This window comes from Vipera ursinii, assembly GCF_947247035.1.
Source record: "Vipera ursinii genome assembly, chromosome: 6".
Classification (NCBI taxonomy): Eukaryota; Metazoa; Chordata; class Lepidosauria; order Squamata; family Viperidae; genus Vipera; species Vipera ursinii.
Genome location: NC_139515.1, coordinates 55,275,987 through 55,300,631, shown reverse-complemented (window position 1 = coordinate 55,300,631; position 24,645 = coordinate 55,275,987). Strand labels below are relative to the sequence as shown.

At 36.2% G+C, this 24,645-nt stretch overlaps 1 long non-coding RNA gene across 1 annotated transcript in view; it reads right to left on the bottom strand.

Moving 5' to 3' along the window:
* Window positions 1–24,645, bottom strand: part of LOC310642354 — a 62,911-nt gene that overhangs the window by 6,178 nt on the left and 32,088 nt on the right. Inside the window, exons 2-3 of the long non-coding RNA XR_014492894.1 lie at window positions 15,698–15,836; window positions 14,851–15,051 (exon numbers count right to left, since the gene is read on the bottom strand). This is a non-coding gene — a long non-coding RNA (uncharacterized lncRNA). The remainder of the gene's footprint in view (window positions 1–14,850; window positions 15,052–15,697; window positions 15,837–24,645) is intronic.

The window sequence follows — 24,645 nt, the reverse complement described above, 5'->3', positions numbered from 1 at the left end:
AAAGTGTCCCAAACGTATATATTTTCTTTTGAAACGAAATGGTAAATTAGAGAAAACTTCTGTTTAATGATGCAATATTTTTGTCCCTTAAATCCAATTTCACAATTTTTTTAGTAAAAAATAAAAATACAAAAGTGTTATCATTGTGCCTTAGGAACTATCCATGTATTAACATTTTTCATCATAGCACACCTGCCAGTATTTCAGTAATAATATCACTTGGTAACTGTATGCATTTGACCCATCTCAATTTTGTTGCAATATCCAAGTCAGTCTTTCAGGGAATTATCGCTCTGGACATTCATATTTACTTTAGTCTGTGTGATTGTAAGTTGATATTTTTTAAAAAAACTATAATCAATAGATGATATGGTATTAGTAATGATGGAAAAATGGAATTTTCTACAAACACACACACACACACACACACACACACACACACATCCCTCTGCCAACTTGCCCCTCCTGATGTTTATAGGAAGATTCCACTATGTTCAATAGGAATTATCCCTCTAAAACAATGCTAATCATGAACTAATTATAAACTCTTGATAGTTTCAGATATTGGTTTAGATCTCAATGTATAAAACCACTGAAATTTACAAAACTTTAATCAACGTAATTAAGATGATGGTTTCAGTGAGACTTCTGTAAATCTGAATTAGAACTCCAGGTGTAATTTAGCAGATTCTTTTTCAAGAGATATCTTCACAAGATGTGCTGTGTTTTTAAAGATGCCTGCCAAATATTAAGGAATTATTTTTTAACAACCCTACATTTTAAAGGTCATTTGTTACACAACCTCTCCCCACACAAACGCAATCTTTCAGAAAACTGTAAATATGCAGAGATCAAAAATGTCTATTGTTGCCTTTTTTAAAAAATAAGAATTTAAGAGGTAATAATTCCAAAACCTCTTCATTTATTTCTATTCTTTTTCTCAGGACATCTTTGTATGTTATCCCTTTCCAGTTTTTAAAAGAAATAAAATTACACTATTTGTATTGATTGGAGGTACAAATCTCAAGTGGAACTCAGGACCTAAACTGAATTGGGTAGCATTTATTCTGAACTATTTTCTTTTAAACCATGAATTAAGAAACCACCAATCTTGTGGTTTCTAATGTGCTATTCCTTTGTCCCTAATACTTAGATTGTTTAATAAAGATATACCTGTATTTATGTGTTACACTGTATTGCAAGCCAATGTATAGTGTAGTGTAGTGTAGTGTAATGTAGTGTAACATAGTGTCGCATGTAATGCTGGTATGGTATGGTATGGTATGGTATGGTATGGTATGGTATGGTATGGTATGGTATGGTATGGTACGGTACGGTATAGTATGGTAATGGTATGGTATAATAAAAATACAATACAATACAATACAATACAATACAATACAATACAATACAATACAATACAATACAATAATGGGGTTCTAACTCTACTCAACCTCAAACCTGACTTTAGTATTTTACAATCCAATCTACCTCACAGGATGTTTGTTATAGGTGTGAAACTGGGCCTTATGCACTCAGGGAACACATAGGACATAAATACATTAATAAATAAAACACATACAAACTGACTTGACTTCTTATCCATAATTCTAAGGTGACTAAACTGTTTAACCAGTTTATGGAACTTAAAACAAATCTAATCAAATCAAATTGGACTATGTATTTCTTCACTTTATCCCATATTTTCTTTCACACTGATGTGGCAACAGCTGCTTTTGTTACTCTGTTAGAAAGAGGGACTGATATCTGCAATCACATATTTTATTCATTTTTAGCTGACAGAACAATCTCTTTATAGATCTGTATTCTGATTTCCCTGTTATCTACTGTCTGCAAACACAAGTCTTGGATTGTTTACTTTCAATTAGTAATTGGTCCAAGATAAATAAATCTAAAGAGGCTTGTGTGAGAGCCCTTCACCTGTTACAGATTCAGGTGTTTGAATATTCAGTAACCACATGGCAAAATGTTCAATACATCATATAAATCATAAATAAATGAATTGGAGAATGGATCATTTTAACATGCAATCACAATATTAATTGCCCAAAATTACATTCACACGTATTTGATTTATATTTACAAAGCATAAATACAACAAGTAGTTAGCAATTTCTAGAATAATCAAACCATTTCAAACAGAGTTGCAGAAGCTGGCACTGTTAGAGAAATTCATTTCAAAAATGTGATCTTAAACCATTTCAGTAAAAGCTCTTTAAACCCCCAAATTTATAATAAAATGTATAAAACTAACTTTATTGGGTATTACTGCATTTTATCACAGATGGGAAGAGACTAGAAAATTGGGCAGAATGCTTCATATAATTACATTGATAGTTTTAAAAATTAAGGAATGCATTGCAATTGTATATTTAAAAGTATATTTACAATTTTAACAAGAAATTAACCTATTCGGTTCAAGGCACAAAATACCAGATTAGACACGGTGATTTAATGTGCATCATGTATCTAATTTTTATAAAACAAATGTGTTTGTGCTGGAAATAGTAAGCATTTAAATGAAGAATTAGGGAACAGAGTAAACTACCAGAAGACTAGAAGAGAGCTGATGTGGTGTCAATCTATAAAAAGGGGAAAGAAACAAATCCAGGAAATTATAGGCCAATCAGTTTGACATCAATATCTGGGAAAATCATAGAAAAGTTAATCAAGCAGCAGATTTATGAGCAATAGAAATGAACAAGGTGATTACTAGAAGCCAGTTTGTTAAAAACAGAGCTTATCAGAGAAATCTTATTGCCTTCTTTGATAAAGTGATTAAATTAGTGGATTCACGGAAATTCTGTGAACATAGTATATTTGAACTTCAGTAAGGCATTTGACAAAAGTAGATCACACCCTATTACTTGAAAAGTCAGAGAAATGTGGGTTACACAGCATCATCACCAGATGGATGCGCAGCTGGCTGACCAACCGCACCCAGCAAGTAGCCCTCAATGGAACTACATCTACATAGAGGAAAGTATGCAGTGGGATACTTCAAGGATCTGTCTTGAGCCTAATACTCTTCAACATCTTTGTAAATGATCTAGATAAGGGGATAGAAAGGGAACTCATCAAATTTGTAGATGACACCAAGCTGGGGGGAAAATTTTAACACTTTTGAAGATAGACTCAACATTCAGAAATATTTTGACAGACTTGGGTAATGGGCCCTATCCAACAAACTGCAGTTCAGTGGTGAGAAAAATAAGATTCTGCACTCAGGCAGGAAAAACCACATGCAGAAGTTTAGAATAGGTAATACCTGGTTCAATAGTAGTACCTGTGATAGGGATCTAGGTGTCCTAGTGCACCAGTATGAGCCAACAGTGAACTGCAGCTGCCAAAAAAATCAATACAGTTTTAGGCTGCATTAGCAGAGGGATAGCATCAAGATCACAAGAACTGCTTTCTACCATATTAGTGAGGTCACATTTGGAATACTGCATCTAGTACTGGTGCTGCAATCCTAGAGAGTGTGCAAAGAAGACCAACAAAGATGATGAGGTGTATGGAGGCTAAATCATATGATGAACGGTTGAGGAGCTAGGTACTTATAGCCTAAGGATTAGAGGTGATATGATAGCTGTCTTCCAGTACTTGAGGGGCTGTCAGAGAAGAGGGGACCAACTTATTGTCCAAAGCACTAGAGGGGGGACAAGGAGTAATAAGCGGAAGCTTTTTAAAGAGAGATCCAACACAGAACTAAGGAAAAATTTCCTGACAGTGAGAACAATTTATGAATGGAACAACTTGCCTCCTGAAGTTGTTTGTGCTCCACCATTGGAGGTTTCCAAAAATAGACTGGACAACTATTTGACTCATATGATATAAGGTCTCCTACCTTGAGAGGGGGTTGGACTAAAGACCTCTGAGGTCCCTTCCAACCCTTTAATTCTGTTCTAAAAACTAAATTCTTCTTAACCAGATTTAAAAAAACAATTTGTAAGTCTTTCAAAATCACTGTGTATCACATGTATACATTTAGCAACTGCCTAAGTTAGTAACATTCATAAATACAATGGTAATATAAATGGTAATAAAAATAATTTTCCATTCAATGATCCTATTTACAACAAAAACCTTTAGTGCAAAACTGATTAAGGTCTTGTCAGTTTCAGGCAGCATTGTCTGCTGCTGGAAGGTTCTAACTAATTAATTCACAGTGTTGAGCTTGTTAACTTTTTATGGATCTACTGAGCTATGGAGAAAAACAGCTCAGGAAGCAATAGCTTGTTTAAACAATCTCTCTGCTGTGTGATGTGGAAAAAGAATTTTTTAACAAACCATATCAGGCACAGGATACTATATCAGAGAAATTTATCTAAATGAGGTGGCAACAACCAGTGATCTTCCCTTTCTCTCTGTCACATGTTCACTTATGGATCTTTTGGTTAACAGACAGGTTGTTGGAAGTGATTGTGGTCACTAAATTAGAAAAGGATGTATTCTGATTCTAAAAAAGTATTTTTGCCTACAGAGCAGAAAATGTAACAGCTGCTTTAGATAATAAATAACAATAAAATTGAATTTAGCAATGAATACTTTGTTTCATTCACTGAAACATTACTTAACTTTAATAACCAATGTAAAATTCTTATCTACATGTCATGATAATGTTTTGTGCTAAGCACATAGACATTATTCTGCTGACCAAAAAATGTCATTATAAAATTACCTAGTGAACTGATTACCTGCATTTCATTTCCCACTACATTTGAATTTTTGTAAAGGATAACCAAGCATACAATATAATCCAAAGAGAGCTAGCCTTATTTCAGTAGAAGTCTAAATAGCACTGGTTTAGTGAAGTGACAATAAGTTTCTTCAGTACTTCCCTTTCCCCACAATCTCTTGTTACCATGAATACTTAGCCCACATGTTCCATGAGTCACATTTGTTGTTTTTCACAAATCAAGCCACATGCATGGCTTATAAACTACTATGATTACCAATTAATATGGTCTGTTATCAAAGGTTAAGAAATGATGCTAGGATTACACTGTTCCTTTTATTCAACATGAAGCCTCTGTTGGATTCTGGCTCCCTTTAATAAGGAAAAAGGTTGTTTTTGTTCAGATAGGCAAATCTAATACCATTTAGACAGCCATTTCCAATTAACTGATAAGGGCCTAGAGGATGGGGGAGAAGCAGCATTATTTTGGGTGAACTTGTGTGAAAATGTGGACATGTTCCATCAACATTCTAAATTTTTGTATTTGGCGCACTTGGACCAGCTCACACTTTGCATTCAACCTCTGAACAGTCTTCTCCCTCTTCTTGTAGCCTGCTTATCCACTCTTTTGCTTCCATTTTAGAGTAACTGCAATTTGCCATTCTTCAACCTATAGAAGAACTATGGCTGATTTTAATTTGAAATAGGGGATTTTAACAACTCCAAAACTGTTATTAATATTTAATATTTATCACATGTGATCTGGCAAAACTTGATAAATCACATTGCTTCTTTGAACTGCATGATACTGCAATTCTGTGAAGAGGGGTTGGAAGAATGCTTGAACTCAGAAGAATTGTAAATTCTTGTAACACTAAATCACTTGTCCATGTTATGTCTGAATGCAAAAAATCTGTAAATTTGTGATAGAGTTTGGTGTAGTGGTGAAGGTGCTAGTTTAAAAAAAAGATTGTGAGTTTTAGTACTCTATAGCAGGGCTTTTCAACCAGTGGTACGGGTACCACCTGTGGTACATTGGCACCTGGCAGGTGGTACGCGACCATCCTAGAAAAGTGGTAGCGGGGGAGAGGAATGAGCTGAACCGGTGGCAGCACCGCACAAGCCTGAGCAAGAGACTACTGGAGCTGCACGGCTGTCAGGGCTCAGTGAAAGCATCAGGATCAGCGCCAGGCTCCAGCTGAAGCTCAGCGCTGATCCTGGCACTTTTGAGCCCAGAAGAAGCACCAATCAGCTGGAATGTTGCAACATCTCCTGGGTCTTGTGATTTACAATCAGATACTTGGCAACTGATTCATATTTATGATGGTCACAGTGTCCCAAGGTCATCTGAAGTGACCAAAACCTGCTGCAACCACCCAGCAGGCAGGGGGAATAAAAACCAAACACCCCCCCACCCCACCCCCGCTGCCAATCCTCAACAGAAATGCTCACAACAATGAAAACCTTGGACAGGAGGAAGAGCGCTGCCGGGCAGGCAGGCCGGTGTCTTGCTCGGCTGTGGCTTGGGGGCACTTTTTTCAGTGCCATTGTAACTTTGAACAGTCACTAAGTAAACTGTTGTAAGTCAAGGACTACCTGTACTTCACTTTTTTCCTTCTTTTTTTTTTTTGATCATCAGGTTTTTGACACCTTGCTAGGTGACTGGTGGTACATGGATGTTGCCATGTCCTAAAAGTGGTACAATGGGTGAAAAGCTTGAAAAGCCCTGCTCTATAGGCATGAAAGTCACAACTTGACAGATGATAGATAGATAAATAGATAGATAGATAGATAGATAGATAGATAGATAGATAGATAGATAGATAGATAGGCACAGACAGAGAGATGAAAAAATAAAAGAAATGTTTTCCACGAAAATTGAGAACAACAAACAGAAGTGAGAAACTATCCATAGATATATGGGAATAAAGGACTAAGAAACACTTATATATATATATATATATATATATATATATATATATATATATATATATATATACAATAGTATCTCTTATCTTTGTGTATATATCCTCTTGATTCATCTATGTTACTGCCTTGGAAATTTAATGCCACATTAAAACAAGCAATTATTTATTATTTAAATAAATAGGGTTAAGCAATATCATCTTTACAATTGTCCTAAGTTTTTAGTCACTAGCAATGTTAGATACATTTGAATTAACTCCAGTATTCTTGAATGACCATGTTGTAGTTTCCATTGTCTTTCTAATGCTTTAGTTTATCAGCAGCCCATGAATTAATTAATTTCTTTATTAATCCAAATGATTTTCTTCAATTTTGATATGCCCTCAAGCTGTCTCACCAAGATCAACTCCCCCTGTGTTCCATAAAATTGTAATCAATCTCTATTATGGTCATGAAAATGGTATTTGTCACTTTGCTGAGAAAAAAAAAATCAATATGTCTTCTAGGGCAGAACCAGCATTTAATACATCGAATTGATGCCTGTTAAAGAAATTTAGCTTGCCTGCAGTCTGAGACAAGCTAATAGAAATCTCCCAAAATGGTTGATGTTTGGCAAATGAATATACATGCATGCCTGACAAATTAATATTGGGACATCAAGAATGCACTGTCATTTCATATAGTGAAAAGAAAATGGATTTGGAGCAGCAAATCCCAACAGAAATCTTGTTTTTTTAAAAATATTAATCTACCAAAACTGCATAAATGGAATTGGCCTGTATTTTTAAAAACGGATTCTTCTCTAACTCATATCTAATGCTTTATTTCTGGAATTATTAAAATAAAAATGAAGAGATATAAAGAATAGCATAGATGAACAGTGGCTATGTGTTAATATGATCACAATACATAAAACATGATATCATTTATTAAATAATCATTCATCAGAATATTGATTCTTTTATGCATTCAATTTCTTTGGGCTCATTGTACCCCATATTACCATTTACATTTTAAATGTTCATTTGAAAATATATTGTAAGTGTGGGGATTTAGAAATATAAATAAAAATATAGCACTATGAAATAATATGATTATCATTTTCCAGGAACTCATTAAAATTACTATGGAAATTAACATAAACATTATTTTCTCATTTGTTTCCATGAGAACAAAAGATATTTTTTAATACATTGCTAACATTTACAAATGGTGAAAGCAGCATAATTTTTGTAAAATTAAACACAACGTTTGCAAAAATGGCATATAAGGTCTCCTTTTCTAAGGAACTGCTAATTTATGCTGTATAAATGAGTTACTTGTTTTTACATTAAATGCCAAACTATTTACCAGAATTACATATTATAAAGCATTACATTGTCAACATTCATGCATTTACCAGCTTCAGATGAAATATAAGTAATTAAAACAAGCCAATGTGTTATTAAAGGGTTCCTCCAGATATTTAGAAAATATCATCTCTTTTCATCAATATTGTTAGGCTTATATGCATGGAAAAGGCCACTTCTATGATATGCATCACCAGTGCTTTTTTTGTAAAAGAAAAAGGTGCTGGAACTCACATGTCATACAACCCGCCTTGCCTATCCTACAAGATTCCATCCAAAAAAGGTGCCGGAACGTTCTATGAGAAAAAAAGCCCTGTGCAAGTCCTGGCAAGAAATCAACATTGGGAAAACCTACTTTCTTTAAAAAATACAGTCCCCAGGGCAAATATTCAGGATATAAGAGACCTAATAGGGACATTAAATATGAAAGTTTCTACTCTAATATACTATTATACTGAACCTCAAGAGAAACATTCCCATTGACTTTCCTTTAGCTTTCATGAGTATAATTTGTAAATTTTTCATAAGCACATTTCGCATAAAAAAAAACATGAATTCCATAGAGAAAGAGAATAAGCAGTCTATTCTTTTAGACAAGCTACCTGGCAAGAATTTGCTAACATTTATTTGAGATAAATGCAAATGTTTCAGGAAGCTAAATAAGATACTGTTTTATTAAATTCTTGTTAAATACCTTTTTCTTATTTATTTTAAATGTTATGATTGTCTTCTCTATAATTTTTAATGCCAATATGGGGCTATAAATATAACAGGACTATTTGATTGTTTTCTGAGGACCCAGATTGTGAGGACCCAGATTGTTGGGGGCAATAAGCTGACTTTGTAATAATGCCGCTTGAGGGGGGGGAAAGCTCTAATAAGCAGGCATATACATAGAATGAAGGCTATTGCTAAGCACATTGGTTTGTGCTTAAATTGTAAGCCGCCCTGAGTCTTCGGAGAAGGGCGGCATATAAATGGGATTTTAAAAAATGTGGAAGAAATTTGAACTATGATATTATTTCATTATCCTTCTTTTCTAGTGGCTGCATCTAAGAATCCATATTATTCCAATGTTTGTCAACAACCAAACAGTAATCCACCTAGGGATGCAATGATTTGGAGTGAGGGCCATTCGCAGCAAGATATTTATAACCCTAGAGTTCCTCTGTATATACTAAGGATACTTGATGTCTAGTTAATTCAGAGTGAGATATTTTGTTTGCTTTTTAATACATTACTGTTGTTAAGATGAGTGGCAAAAACAAGACATGGCAACAAACACACAATACATATTTGTAAAAAAATATATACATGAAAAATTCAACTGATATGCACATTTCAATATCTATATAAGAAAAGAGATAATTTACCTGTGAAAAGATAAATTTGTATTGTAAAATACATGTCATTTTCATATACATAGAATTCAATAGACAACATAAAAATAAATGATTGAAAACATAATCTTTATTTAATTCCAAATTTGTCAACTGACCTGGATAATCATTTGATATCATAGATTTCATCCTAAAGCAAAGATCTTGAATTTAAAGTTAACCAGTGGAACAACCTGCCTCCAGAAGTGGTGAATGCTGCAACACTGGAAGTTTTTAAGAAGAGACTGGCCAGCCTTTTGTCTGAAATGGTATAGGATTTCCTGCCTGAGCAGGGGGTTGGACTAGATGACCTCCAAGGTCATATGCAGACAAAACCTTTAGCAAAATTTACTTACAGCATCAAACACCAAAGTCAAATCATTAATCTTTAGATTTACAAGTTTGAGATGTGTTACAATGACATCTGGTGTGTGGGTTGATCAGTCCAAGTCAGCATAAATCTAGTTTAAATTAATTTTACTTGATTCTAATTACCGTAGGTTTAAATTTCATATCTAAATTAATTTTTCTCATTAAAATTGTTATTTCCTATCCACCATTTTGGAGGCTGCTTACTTTAACTTTTGGAAGAATTTATGGTCTTCAAACTACACCACTGTATTTACTTGCCTATGTCATCACTATTACTTTGAAAACATTAAGTTTAGTTTCTTTGATGCTGAATAGGTAAAGGTAAAGGTTCCCCCGCACATGTGTGCTAGTTGTTTCTGACTCTAGGGGCCGGTGCTCATCTCCGTTTCAAAGCTGAAGAGCCAGCGTTTGTCCGAGGACGTCTCCGTGGTCATGTGGCCGGCATGACTAGACGCCAAAGGCGCACGGAATGCTGTAGTGTCCCTATTTTTCTACTTGCATTTTTACGTGCTTTAGAACTGCTAGGTTGGCAGAATTGATGCTGAATACAACGGTACAATTTTACAATCATTCACTGATCTTACTTCTGAGATCTCCCATGAAATTTTTAAATTCTCATTTACAGATTTGTCAGATTTGTTGTATCTTGTAGGTCTTGTATCAGATCTACAGGATCTCAGAACACCAAACATTTCTGAGATTTAGTAATCTCATGAGATTTCAAGCATTTTCAATTTAAAAAATAATAATTTCACGTAATTTGTGTCTACTTAAAAGTTATGCTTATCTTTGAAATATTTCAAAAAGTGATTTTGACTTTTGATGCATATATTCATTTTTATATCAAGTTTTTCTCCCTTTTTCTACACGAACTCTAGCCAATAGTATACACTTTGAAATAGTTAATGTCTGCATATGTGTGATTAAACAGAATTTTAAGCCATACTAGAGAGAATCCTTTCTTCTGCTGCTAATATAATCCTGTTTTTAATGAGATAATGTACATATGCATACACATACAAACATACAGTACATTTGCCAATGTAATGGACAATATTTTACAAAAATGTACATAACTCTTAGGTGAAAAAAGCAGTGTGACAATGCAGTCTCACTCATACTGTATGTGTTACAAGTACAGTTGAATTTATTTTGAAGTAAGTTTATATATGAGATGACAACCTTATGATCTAATAAAGAACTGTACCATTTATTTGAATATTGTTCACCATATCTCTAAAATATACATATATACATGCTTATTTTTAGCTGTCTTTATGTCATAGGATCTGTTATATCAGAACAGTCAAGCATAGAATATCCATTTATCTGATAAATTATTCTGTATAAATTATAGCAAAAGCAAAAATGGAAGATATAAATAAATCATAATGAAAATTGCATAGCCATACACATTTCCCCATAGTGAATTTGAAGTGAACTTTGGGAAATTTGAACTCTTTTTCTAAAGCTTATAACTTTTTTATTTAATTATAATATTCCTGCTTATACTCCTTATTCCAATATGAAGTCCTATGAAATCTGGCATTCCTTCACCTTTGCTACCCTAGTTTGAAACATCCTTTCAGGATATTTTTAAAAATATTTTTTCCACCCAACATAAATTATATAAAAATTGGAATTGGAACTCCATCTTTCAGCAGGATAGCTTTCTGAAAGTAAACAGAACAGGGCTACAATTGGCTGCATCAGGCTGGTAGATGTAGAGAAAAAGAAATCCTATAAAATTTCCCTAATGCATTTCTATGGCAGACGTAGTTGGATAGTTACTCAGAATGTTGCCAACTGCTCCATTCTAACCTCTGTCACTTCCCCAACCAGAGAAGAGCTATTACAGGTAGTCGTTGATTAATGATGGTAACTGGAACCAGAATTTCCATTGCTAAGCAACATAGTTATTAAGTGCTATGTAACATGGTTGCCATTTGCTACCTTCTGTTGGTTTCCTGATTGAGTTTGCTTTTTGGATGCCAGCAGTGAAAGTCTCAAATCGCAATTGAAATCACATGACTGTGGAACACTACAAGATTGTAATTGCAATCGAACACCTGGATCATGATTGTGTGATCATAAGGATCATGTGACAGCTGAAACTTCAATTATCAGTCATAATTCCATGGTTTGGTGCCACAGAAACTTTGAGCTGTCACTGAATGAGTGGTCATTAAGTGAGGACTACTTTTATTAAGGAGATGGATAGAAAGAAACCATCTAAACTTAAAAGTAACTTAAGGTTACCTTTGAAAGCAATTTAAAATGATGCAAGAGGAATTCCATGATGTGCTGCTGCGTAACAAAGAAGTTGGTAGAGAGAAATCACAAGAAAGTTCAGAAGGACCACTGAATCATCAAAGCCTGAGATACAGCTGAATAATAAAAGATGGGTGCCTCAGACATCAGAACCTGGGGCGGGGCAGGGGCTTGTTTGGAGTGCTAAAAACACAGCATATTAATCAGCTTTTTAAGATAAGAATCGCAGCCATTTTGGAACCTATCTCTTGCACATTATCTTCAATGCATATCAAGCTGAAATAGTTGGAATGATCTTGTTGGTTCAGTTCAGAACATGGTATCAGCAACGGCACATCAACTTTGTTTTCTCTGCAAGGATTGACGTTTACAATGCAATCAATAGGCCAATCAGTGTGGCAAAGTGACCAAATCATGGGAGAAGCCAGCCAATCAGCCGAGTTTAAAATAACTGTGGCACAGAAAATTAAGCTGTTTCTCTCCTGTAGAACATCATCCTTGTGGAAATAAGATTGGCTCCCACTTTGACACTACTTCTAAAGGCCCTGAAGCCTGGGGTCCAGGATACCATGGAGTTCATGAAGTGGTTTGTTTGATTGTATTCACCAGGGGATTGGTGGTTTATCAAGTTGTATATTGGGGTTTCATTTCTGTAAGCCACACAAAGTCAGCATGAATGAGTTGGCCAGTTATATAAATTTTCTTAATAAATCAATAATAAAAGTAATTCCATGGGCTAATTCAGAGGTCAATCAGCAGCTATATTATGGTGAGTTTTTAGTCGGTAGAGGCAAATGTGGACTGAATAAATAACAAGAAAATATTGGACTGAGCTCAAAGACAGTTTGCAGAGAAATTAGTTTGATACCTAATGAACTAATTATCATATTTGGAGCTGAAAGATATTATTTATTGAATCAAGGTGGCTAGTAATTATGAACTGTTATTCTTCACTGAAACAAGAAGGTGGAAAATACTTCATGTTTCATTCTGTCTGGTTTCAAATTCCCATCTAAAAATGTTCCAAGAATATGTGGAAATCTATGTGATTTCATATTGCTATCTCAAATTATTGCAAGATCACTTTCTTGAGTTAACATTATTTATTCTCCACTACACATTGCTTAATAAGAAAACATGTCACATCATTAGAGCATCCAAATCCTGTACCTCTGACCCATCCCTAACAATATGCAGCTCCTCTACCTCTCTGTCCATGCCTTAGTATGGAAAATCTGAGGTATAGAAGTCTGAATCTGAAGTATAGAAGTCTAAAGTCTAAATTATTCAAAATAGAATATCATAACAAATGCTAATAAAATATATTTTGCTAATATAATATGATGGTTACACTGAATTCTGTAATTTTGTTCATCATGGCAAACTTCGCTAGATGCTGAAAAGCAGTACATCTAATCCGCATATCATACATACAGAGCTGAGAAAAACAAATCAAAGGTGATTCAATCTTATTATAGTATAGTCATCTTATGGTGTTTTCATCTGACCACTGTAATTACCTAAATTGATTCTAATTCATATGCCATGTGCATTCCAAACCAGACAGTACTTTTAGATCTCTCTATTAGGGTATCACTGAATCAGAAGCTTCAAGTATCCCTTTTGACAGCAAATTCACTATTATGATATTAGGATACATGATACTGTTGTTCATATATTTGTTCATATGTGGCACCAAGCCTAGAAATTATGGGGTAAGAAAAGATACCTTCTTATGGTTAATGAAAGGTTTGTATTAGAAATGTTGTAAATAGATTGAATCATGAGAAGAGGTGGGATAAAGATAAATAAAATATGTGAGCTCAAGTTAGGAACAACTTTGTTCAAGGTTCCAAATTATCTACAGCAATTGGATAGTATAAAGGGTACACTGAACAGTTCCAGAGTAACATTTTAAAAGTGAAGGAACGTGCATAAAAATTGGGATGGTGTTCAATATAAGCAAGCATAAAATTATGTATTTGTTATTATTAAAAAATAAAAGAGTCTTTATAATGACTATGGTAAACAGCTCAGTTAGAATATCATCTCAATATTTTGTTGTTGTGAAAACAGTAATTTCCGTACTGGCAATCATGAATAAAGGAATAGGCTTTACTATAAAATATATTTGTCTCATTGATGGAAATGGATTTTCTTCACTGAAAGATAATGTGATGTGATGTGATTTACCTCTATAAAGCATTTTGTATCACTTTGAAGCATTTCAGACAAGTGCTGCAGGACAAAGCTCCTTTCAGCCTTTTTCTCATTATATACTTCCCATTTTTTCTTTTAAAATCCATATTTTCTCGCAATATTGAAGCATGGCTAAACTGAAGGCAAAAACTTTAGGACTCTACATTGAAATAAATGTTACCGTAATTTTATTTCAAAATGAAACCTGAAAATACCTTACTATATCAACATTATGAAAGGAATTAATGCCGGGTAGGGAAAAAAGAATAGAGGTGGAAAGTTAATAGAACTTTAAAAAGAAATTAAATATAGCTTTATTCATGCTTCATTGGTACTAAAATAAATGTTATAAAACCTATTCTTGCTATTAAAATTTGCTATGTAGACTTACATTTACAGAAATACCATATTAGGGTGAATAGGGCCTGGAAGTAGCATTCAATCAAAAAAGAAATTACTACTTTTCCAAACCTTCTTACATACTACACAAAACTATATATTATAACAAATCAAATAATCTTTAAGATGCTTGAATTCTTGTTTATGCTGCAAAAAATAAAAAATGGCTAGCCTCTAGAAACATCTTACAGATCATATTTTGGCAAATGATAAATTTGATGGAAAAAGATGGTTGCTATGGAATTCTGTTGCTTACCTTCTTTAGGAAGTCACTGCAGAATGACTGTGAGTGTCCTAACTTTTCTCCTCAATCAACTAAAGCTTCTCTTTTATGGAGTCACAAATTCCAAGTGAAGTGAGCAAATGTATTCCTTTTGAAAACAGGCAGGCTGCAGAGTGATGAAGAACATCCTCTGCTATCAGTACTACATCTCAAAGACATTCTAAAGATAAGTACCTTGAAAATGAGAAAGGAGAATACTTTTTTCATAATAAAATTAAAGTTGGGAATATTGAAGGGGAACATTAGGCACAAAGCTGGTTCAATAGTTCAGCCTGTTCAGATATTAAACACTGAACAGAACATTCAACATGGTATTTGTTTTGGTTTCCATGTGATGTGACCCTCATTCAGAAACAGCCAAAGGGCAATCTGTAGCCACATAATTACTTTATACTCAAAATCTCATCACAAAGTTGCTTGTTTCTGCTAAAAAATATACAGAGCAATGGGTCTAAACAGGTCCACATTCAAAATAGTGGATGTAGTTGTTTTGTATAAAGTGAGTATTGAAAGCTTTTATTTGGTTTCCTATTAATTTGCCAAGGGTTTATTCCAAATTAATTCAACACTTATGAACTCTACTATTTTGTCCACTGATACTTTCTTCATTGATGTTTCCTAAAAAAAACATTGAACGGGAAGAGGGAAGGCACTGATTGATTGATTTCTACACCAAACTACCCTCTAGCAATAAAAGAAGCTTTCAACAATACAAATATATAAGTTTATTTAAAATAATATAATTAAAATTTGGAAAAGCAAACATTAAAATAGAATAAATTGACAATTAAATTGACAGAAATGAAATGTTTTTACCAACCTCTTGGTGGTGGGGACAAGAGTAATTTCTTAGAGAATGTATGATACTGATGGAGGGCATCGGTAAGAGCCATTTGCCATGTACTGGATAGACAAACCTCCAGATCTTCCTTATTTTCAAAAGAGTTTCTCTATTTGATCTGAGGAGACAGGCAGGTTTATTATGGGAAAGGTACGCCAGCAAATAGTTAGGCTCTATATTGACTAGAATTTTAGAGAACAGATCAAACCTTCCTACTGTTTTGATATAATCAAGATTCCTGTGGTTTGCAGCTTAGTAAGCTGTTCACAAATTTCTACATATATTTGCAGCTGTCAGCAACCTATCCACAATTTTTACACAAGTGCAATTTTGGATTCTTTTCAAACTTATCAATATGAAACCTGAAATATCCCAAAACAAGGAGCCCAGGGAAATCCAATGGTACACCAAAGATCACCTCAGATAGCTCAGGAAAGGAAACTGTTATACAATGAGCAGATGGTGTACCCTCTTCATTATCCCAACCACCAAAACGTAGCACCCACAAGCATTTACAAGTTTTCAAAGGTCAGATGGAACTTCAGATTAGAGAGATGGAATCCATATCATTTTCCCATCCTCTAACATTAGCCTAGCTGCAACATGGAGTATTCTAACAGGTCTTTGTAATGCATGCCAGTTCAGTAGAAACATGTTGTGGGCCCCAATTATTCTGGCTGGCCGGATCCAGGAGAAGGGCCTTCTCTGCCATTGCATTTGCCCACTGGGATATCTTACTTCCCTGAGTGAGGTCAACTCCAACCTTCCTAACTTTTCTTAAGGACCTAAAGTCCTAGCTCTGCCAGTCTAGTTAGCTTGGGGTTCCAATGAGGAAACATCACAGTGGAGGTTGTTGATCAATTAACAACCGATCCCACGTCCCTGCTCCCAGCCTTCCCATCTTTTAATTGTGCTGCAGTGTTTGACTTTTTGTACTAACTTATTTATGTTTTAATATAGTTTTTATCTTTTACGATTGTAAGCCACTCAGAGTTACCTTGAGGTAAATTCTACAAATAAATAAATAAAATAAATATCCGAGATATAATTGTGAATATTATATATTTTGCCAAATAACTGATGCAGTGTTAAAAGGCAGCCCTTTAAATTGAAGTCTAAATGACTGTGATCACTTAGATATGCTTGATTAGTGTGTAACCTGAAATTACAGAAAGTCAAGCAAAAAAGCAGACCCTCATTCACTGATTTCAATGTTCCTTTATCAATGCAAATAAAATGGGACACCCCAAGTAGGGCTATTTCCTTCTGGTCACCCCACCGATGGCATGTCCTCCAGCTATACCAGAACTGTCATTCTTTTACTTAGAATAAGGAAGGTGACTCTGATGGAGATATGCAAGAACTCTTTCTTGGACAAAAGGAGCTGAAACATTTTAAAGTCCCGAGAAACAAAATAATATTCGGAAGCAGATCAGGCAGATATCTCTTGCTATTTCTTATAGGCTCAGATTTTTTTAAAGTTTTTTTTTTAGTTGTGTTATGCTTGGCAACAGAAATTTCACTACCAATTGTTATAACTTCTGGATTATCTATATAGAAGTCCATGATCCTTTGAATGATATTAATTTCTCAAATGATTTCCAGCTAAGCCACTTTTTGTACCTTCAAGGACTTGGGTTGACAGTCAAAATACTGAAAATCAACATTATAATTCCTTGCTTCTTTTTAAAAGAAATGTGTGCATAAAGTCTGTCTAAATGTTTAGCATAGCTTTCTTTTAAAAAGCTTTCGGAAAGACTTCATCTCACCTAAAATAAAATGAACTCTCCCAATCCCTTCCTAAATAACAAAAACAAAATCTGGAAAATAAAAATAATGAAAGTAAAAAAAATGTGCAGCACTGAATTCACAAGTGGGTACCCAATGCAATATTGCAAGTGTTCCTGATCAAAAGATATTTCTAAGAAATTTTGTCTTAGTTGATTTGCATAGCAAAAAAAAGAGGGGGGAGTCAATCAATAAACATAACTAAATAAACAGCTTTATCTGGAGGAAAGGGAAGAATCTGTATACAGTAATGTACAAGATCTACAGTAGATTCTGCTTTGGACTTTTCCAGGGTTATGTAAATGTAGCGGGGCTGTATAAGGAGAGGGATCGCTTACAGTTTTGCGATGGAGTGGTTTATCAGAGGGGCCCTTTGGATGGGCCTGAAGAAAGGTGACAACTTTTGCTTCCAGAGAAACACAGAGAAGCAGTGTTGATGGCGCTACACAACAAGTACGGGCATTTGAGGCCGGAAAAGACTTTTAAGTTAGTAATGGATCGATTCTACTGGCCCTTCATGAAGATGAAAGTCAGGGACTATTGTAGATCTTGTCTGCATTGGATTCATAGGAAAACCCTATCTTCAAGGACTGCACCAATGGACCATTTGCAAATTTATGGGCCCTTGGATTTGGTTTGCATTGATTTTCTTTGCCTGTAACTGGATGTAAGTGGGCGACGAAACATGTTGCTCATGACTGATCATTTTACCCGTTATGCTCAGGCCTTCCCGACAGAAGTTCAGCGTGCTGTTACAGTAGCCAAAGTATTGGTGGAGAAGTTTTTTGTACATTATGGGCTGCCTCAGTGCATACATTCTGAACAAGGTAGGGACTTTGAAAGCAGGCTTGTTAAGCAACTACTGGGCTTACTGGACATTCGGAAGTCCCGTACCACCCCACATCATCCACAAGGAGATCTGCAGCCTGAGAGGTTTAATCCTACTCTTTTGGATATGTTGGGGACACTCACTGAAGAACAGAAGCAACACTGGACGCAACATATTTCTACCATCGTGAATGCACATAATAGCACAAGTAATGATGCCACCAGGTATTGCCCATATCGGTTGATGTTTGGAAGGAAGCCCACCTGCTGGTAGACATAGTCTTTGGCACCTCAATGGACAAGACCTCAGTTAGGTCACATCGTAATTATGTAGATAGATTGAGGAAGAATTTGAAGGGGGCTTATGAAAAGGCCGCAGAGGCCGCAGGGGTTCGGGAACAGCAAAATAAGAGGAACTATGATTTGAAAGTAAGAGTTCAGGATTTGCAGTCTGGTGAACGGGTGTTATTAAGGAATTTGGGTACCTCTGGGAAGCACAAACTGGCAGATCGGTGGGGCCCCCAGTTGTATGTTGTTCAAGAGAAGCTGCTGGGACTACCAGTGTATCAGATATGACTAGAGGGAAGTTCAGGCCCTTTGAAAATGTGGCATTGGGACCATTTATTGCCCTTGAACAAGGCAGTATGAGTCACCCAGCCAGTCATCGCAACTGAGCCCCGTATAGTGGGAAGAAGGTTAGGAACTAGGGCGAAACCCAATCTGTCTGTAGGAAGGAAAATGGAAGTCTCTGAAGAAGAATAGAGTTGTATAGGTTGGTTGTGGTCATCGGGGATATTGGGATCACACACACCACTGTGAGTAATGAGGTGGAATTAGAACAGTCTGGGCCTGATATTTCACAACCCATGCCTAGAGCTTGCGAAGGGGAGAGGACTCCTCAAAAATTTGAGGTAGGGGATCAGCCTGCGGGATTATTGTGACAGGAGGGGTCATTTACCCTGGAGATCACAGAGTTAGGGGAGCCATTAGAGATGGCACATTACCCACAATCACCAGCATTAGAGGAGTCGGCAGTCCTGGCTACCTCTGGGGGTGGGGTCATGAGGGGATGGCGTCTGTGATATTGCCGAGTCTAAAGTGCAGAGACCAAGGTGGGTGATACACCCGGTGAAGAGATTAACATATGATCCCCTAGGCCATAGCATAGAGAGAGTGTTGCTTACTGTGTAATGGAGGTTGATTCACTCCCAGTTAATATAGATGCTTACCAGAAAGTTCCCTATTCTTTGGGGGACCAAAGAAACTGTTTAGGTGGGGGAAGTGTGTAGCGGGGCTGGCTGAAAAGCTTTGCAGGAGCCTGCCTGGGGAGAGGGAAGCTCGGACAGCTGTTGCTGGTTTTGGGCGCAGCGGGCATTGATCAGGCAGAAGGAAAAAAAAGAGGAAAGAAAGGGGTGGTGGTGGTTGCTGTTGCTGTTGTCGGAGAGAGGCCTGGTGAAGTCGAAGAGGGATTTGAGGTTTTAGCTGATCCCTTCTCACAGGGGAGAAATCCCAAGCAAAAGCAAGAGAGAGAGTGGGGATAGAGAAAGTTGCTGGGGTTGCTAAATTCAGGTTTTAACAATAAAGGAAATGGGGGAGGGGTTTTGACACTGATGAGACCTGAGACTGCGTGCGACAACAGAAGAGAAGGAGAGGCTGGTCGTTACTGCTTTGGAGACTAGTGGCCATCCTGATTACTGTTACTTGTGCAAGTTATAGACATTGTGGGGCAAACTGTTACTGCAGAACACTGACTACCTTTGTTCATGTTCCTATCGCTGCCTGGAGCCAGGGTTTTCCCCACCCCACTTGTTTCCAAAAGGCCACTGTAAAATCATTGACTACTGCTGCGATGACTGCTTGGGGCTGCTAAACACCGTCACGCTTTGACTATCAGTTCTAGGGGCTGGTCATCTTTGTTCCTCAAAGCCCCCTTTAACAACGAAAGTCTGCCATCTCCTCACTTCGTGTGAGCTTCTGCTAAAAAAAGACACTTTATTAACTCCTTGAGAGTGCAGCTGCAGAGCGCGACAGAGGGGAGCAAGGCTGGGAGGGCCTGGGCTTTGGCAGCCTCTGGGGGTAATGCTACAAAAATATACCTTGTTTCAAGTTGTTTGTTAACTACACTACGGGGAAGTGTAACTGCTCATGCAACCAGGACTGTGAAACAGCAACAATATGTTTAGGTATCATGTTCATGGTTTCTAAATCAGGGGTATCAAACTGCCAGTCCATGGGCCGGACACATCACCGGGAAACCACGCCCACCCCATTGCCGGCAATGGCAAAAAAGCTCCGATACATTGCGCGACATCACGTGACACCGCGGGTTTGACATGTCTGTTCTAAATAGTAAAACATAGCCCCTCCTGGGATAAATTTTCTCAGCAAATATACAGAAAAAAAGGGGGGAAGCAGAACTGAAGATATGTTGTGATTTTTACAACAACACAGAAGATGAAGTACAGAAATAGTTCAGTAAGAATACAACAAATGTTAGCTACTATTTCCCCATAAAGAGAACTTCTGTCAATAACAAAAAAGGAATACAAATACAGTAACAGCAAATTCCATTGAAATCACTGCGATCAGAATTATCTCACCTCAGCGAGAAAGGAAATGTACATAAGTAAGTAAGTAAATACATACATACATACATACATACATACATACATAAATGCATAAATAATCAGTAACAGATTAGCACAAAACTCTTCTATCACTTCACTTGAAAATCACGCATCATTGATCAGGTCTGACATATTTGGTTTTTATGACAAAAATGCTTTATTATATAAGTATACAGAAAATATACGATGCTTACTGATTAAATGAATGTGATTTTTTTATTTGTATCACTTTTAAACCTTATTTTACTTATATTTCTAATAGTTTGTTCTCTATTCTGTTCTAATCTTAATTTCTATTGTTACATTTCAACTTTTAAATATCTTTTTCTCTGTATTATTATCATCTTTCTCCATCTGAACTTGAATGATGATGTTGGCAATCATCATTCAACATCTAGCAGAACAGAAAATTTTGGAATTGGCAAATCAGTATGGTTTAATTATACATATCTGAGGCCTAGCCAATTCTAAAAACTAAAAATCTCTCAGCCAGTGATTCAAGGATCAATGCATTGAGAAGTGGTGTTTATTGCAAAAATTGAAAACAATCATTTAAGAGAAAATCCATCAATTGCCAAAAGTGGTATATAAGCTATATTAATGAAAAAATAGTTCAGTTCTAGAACCTTTTTTCCTACGTGAGGTACCTAAAAAGCTGAGACTTCTTATTTTTGGATGGAAAGGGCAGGTGATGCCTGTCCCTTGTTACTGCAGTAAACCATTCTGATCTGAGGCTGTTTGTTCTTGATTGTACTACCGTAAATCTAGTCCTCAGAACACATTCATTTATTAGGTCTTGTTCCCTGTAGATTTAGTCTACAAATTCATGCAAACATTCATATGATATTTATCATTTTAGAAACATGGAATCTAAAAGAAAATTGTTAAAATATGTGCAATGCTGTTAAACCAATCACTTTCAGAGTAGACAAAAATTTAACTCTGCAAGCATGAACCTTCCAGATGTGGCGTGTGTGTGTGTGTGTGTGTGTGCACGCGCGCGTGCGCAGTAAGATGTAAAACAGCATTCAAAGAGGAGAGATCTTCTACTGAAATGTTCACAATAATTACAATACTTATTTATAAGTTAATTATCTCACTCCAAATATTCTTGGCAGTATATAAATTAACCAAGATACAAAATAACTATACAAAATCCCACCCTTTTTATTTTATCTTATTTGTTCCAGTTTTTAAACAGTTTCAAGCAATTCTAAGCTTATAAAAAGATTAAAAACATCATCGTGAGAAAAAGATCTACAATCAGTATGACAAACAATATTTAGGAGTGATATAGCTACTTTTATTCTTTCGCTATATTCTGAAACAGAGGCCCCTATGCATTTACTAACTGCATAGCAATAAGCAGCTTATGTTTATGTTGCTCTTTTATCATACCAGTTCAACCTATAGGAGAATGCAATTTGCTATTTCCCCTGCAACTGTCAGGGTGCAAAAGAACCCATCAAGATTCAGCTTTTACCAAATGCTTACCAGCCATTTGATCTCTGATTGACAGAATCAGTAACATGGAATTAGATAAACCAACAGTCAATCTAAACACTTAGGCTAGGGTTAGGTAGATATTCATGAACAGAATCCAGATGCAGATAAGGACAAGCTATTGTTGCTTATTTACATCACTGTATTTGGCAACAAGATGTTCAGAGTTCCACCAGCATCTTCTTTTCTATTGATTATAGATCTGACACTGTTCAACTGCAAGCAACAAGGACACTACAGTGTCTGTAGTATCAAGCTATACTACCTCTTATCAGTAAGCAACCTGCAATGCATTCTACATTGCAGCCACCTGCTCTATCAATTGTTTGGCTGAAGTTCATTTTAATCAGCATAAACAGGATGTGATCATTTCTAGTATCCCTGTGGCACAATTGAAGGTCATCTATTTTGTGAGAAGCTGATTGTGCTGCCTTCCCCTTCTGCAGAGTAATCAAACTATAGTTAAGGATGCTATGAAGAGTCATTAAATGGGAAAGGGGTTAAAATAGAATATTATACTATAACATGAATGCCAGAAATGCATTTACTTTATATTTGTTTCACAATAATACACAAACTGGTATTTTGATATTATGATTACAGTTCTTTGAATTTCAGAGTTTATTTTGCAAGTAATAACAAAATATATATTATGTAAATATATACAAAAATGTATATATAGGAAAATATTACAGGAGATACATTTTGTTATGAAAATTATTTGCAAAACTACAATGTACAGATGGTCATTAAACAAATAGTTATGTTGAGGACTACCTGTGTATTTGCTATTTTCTTTTTTCTTTCTTTTCTATTTCTATTTCTTTTGCATTGTTTTTTCTTTTTTCCTACACTATTTTTTAAATTCATTATTTTTATATTAGTCTTTTTCATATGTATAATAATTAATTACTCTCTTTGTAAAATAGACCACCACATCTCTGGGTAACTTCCTCTGTCTTGCAATCCATGAATTTACACGAAAAACTTTGTCCATATTTCCCTCAATTTCAGATGCTGGCTGGCCCAGTACCCCTTCCAGAGCCTCAGAAATCAGCTGCTTTAAATCTTCTTTACAATTCTCCTTTAAACCCCTGATTCTAATAGCATACTGCGTCTGATGATACTGAACAAGGTTCAATTCTCCGTCCATTTTATCCCTTTTATTTTCATTTTCTAATACCTTTGCTTCTAATATAGAGTTCTTTTGACTGAAATCCTCCACTTTTACATCCAGCTGTTGCACACATTCAGCTACAGATTCAATCATAGACAACATGTCCACCCTCATTGCTCTAAACTTCTCTTCCATCTTCTTCTCCAATTTCTCCATTTTCTCCTCCATTTTCTCCTCCAGCTTTTTCAACTTTTCATCCATCATGCCAGACATCAATTGTGAATGCTTTCCAAGAGCATCTTGTAAATCCTTAAGCGTCAATGCCGGAGGAGGTGCAGGAGGAAGCAAAGCTTGCAATGAGGTCTGTTGCACCAGGGAAGACCCCGCACTCCGAAGAGATTTAGAAGTTTTAGCCGCCATCTTCCCCCACTTTCACTTATTGCGCACTTTCACTTTAAAGCTATAAAATCCATTGAGCTAGAGAGTAAAGATAAGAGTCGACATCACCTTGACCTCCTGTACCGCTCTGCCTGCATCTTGATAATCAAAAGTATTTCCTTTTGGCAGGGGTGGTTGCTAACGCCTGGCTCTGCTCCAAAAATCCCAGAGCAGGGGCGCTGCGCAGCTCGGAGCAACCCAGGCTTCGGGGGGGCTCAATCCTTCAGCCGCCCAAACTCTCAGCTCAGGCGGCCCCGGAGAGCTCAACCCCTACCTGGGGCCTCACCCCCTCCTCTTCTCCCGAGGAGGGGGCTTCAAATCCATCTAAACAGCTGATCGGCGCTGTTTACAATGGAAAAACACAGCTGCGGAGCGGGCAGCCCAAAAACGGCTGTCTTCAGCGTCGCGTCGCCACCGGAAGTAATTAGAGATGAAGTCATTCAAGCTGCCTATGATACTAAATTGGTAGTCGCTGAGCAAGAAGTTTTGGTTTTAAAAGAGATTCCTCCGAAGATTTTAAGGAGAAGGAAAGATTTTGCATTTCTAGTACAGGGACTTAAGAAATGTGATATTAAGTTTAGATGGGAGATTCCAGTTGGACTGGTGGTGACGCACGAAGGTAAAAG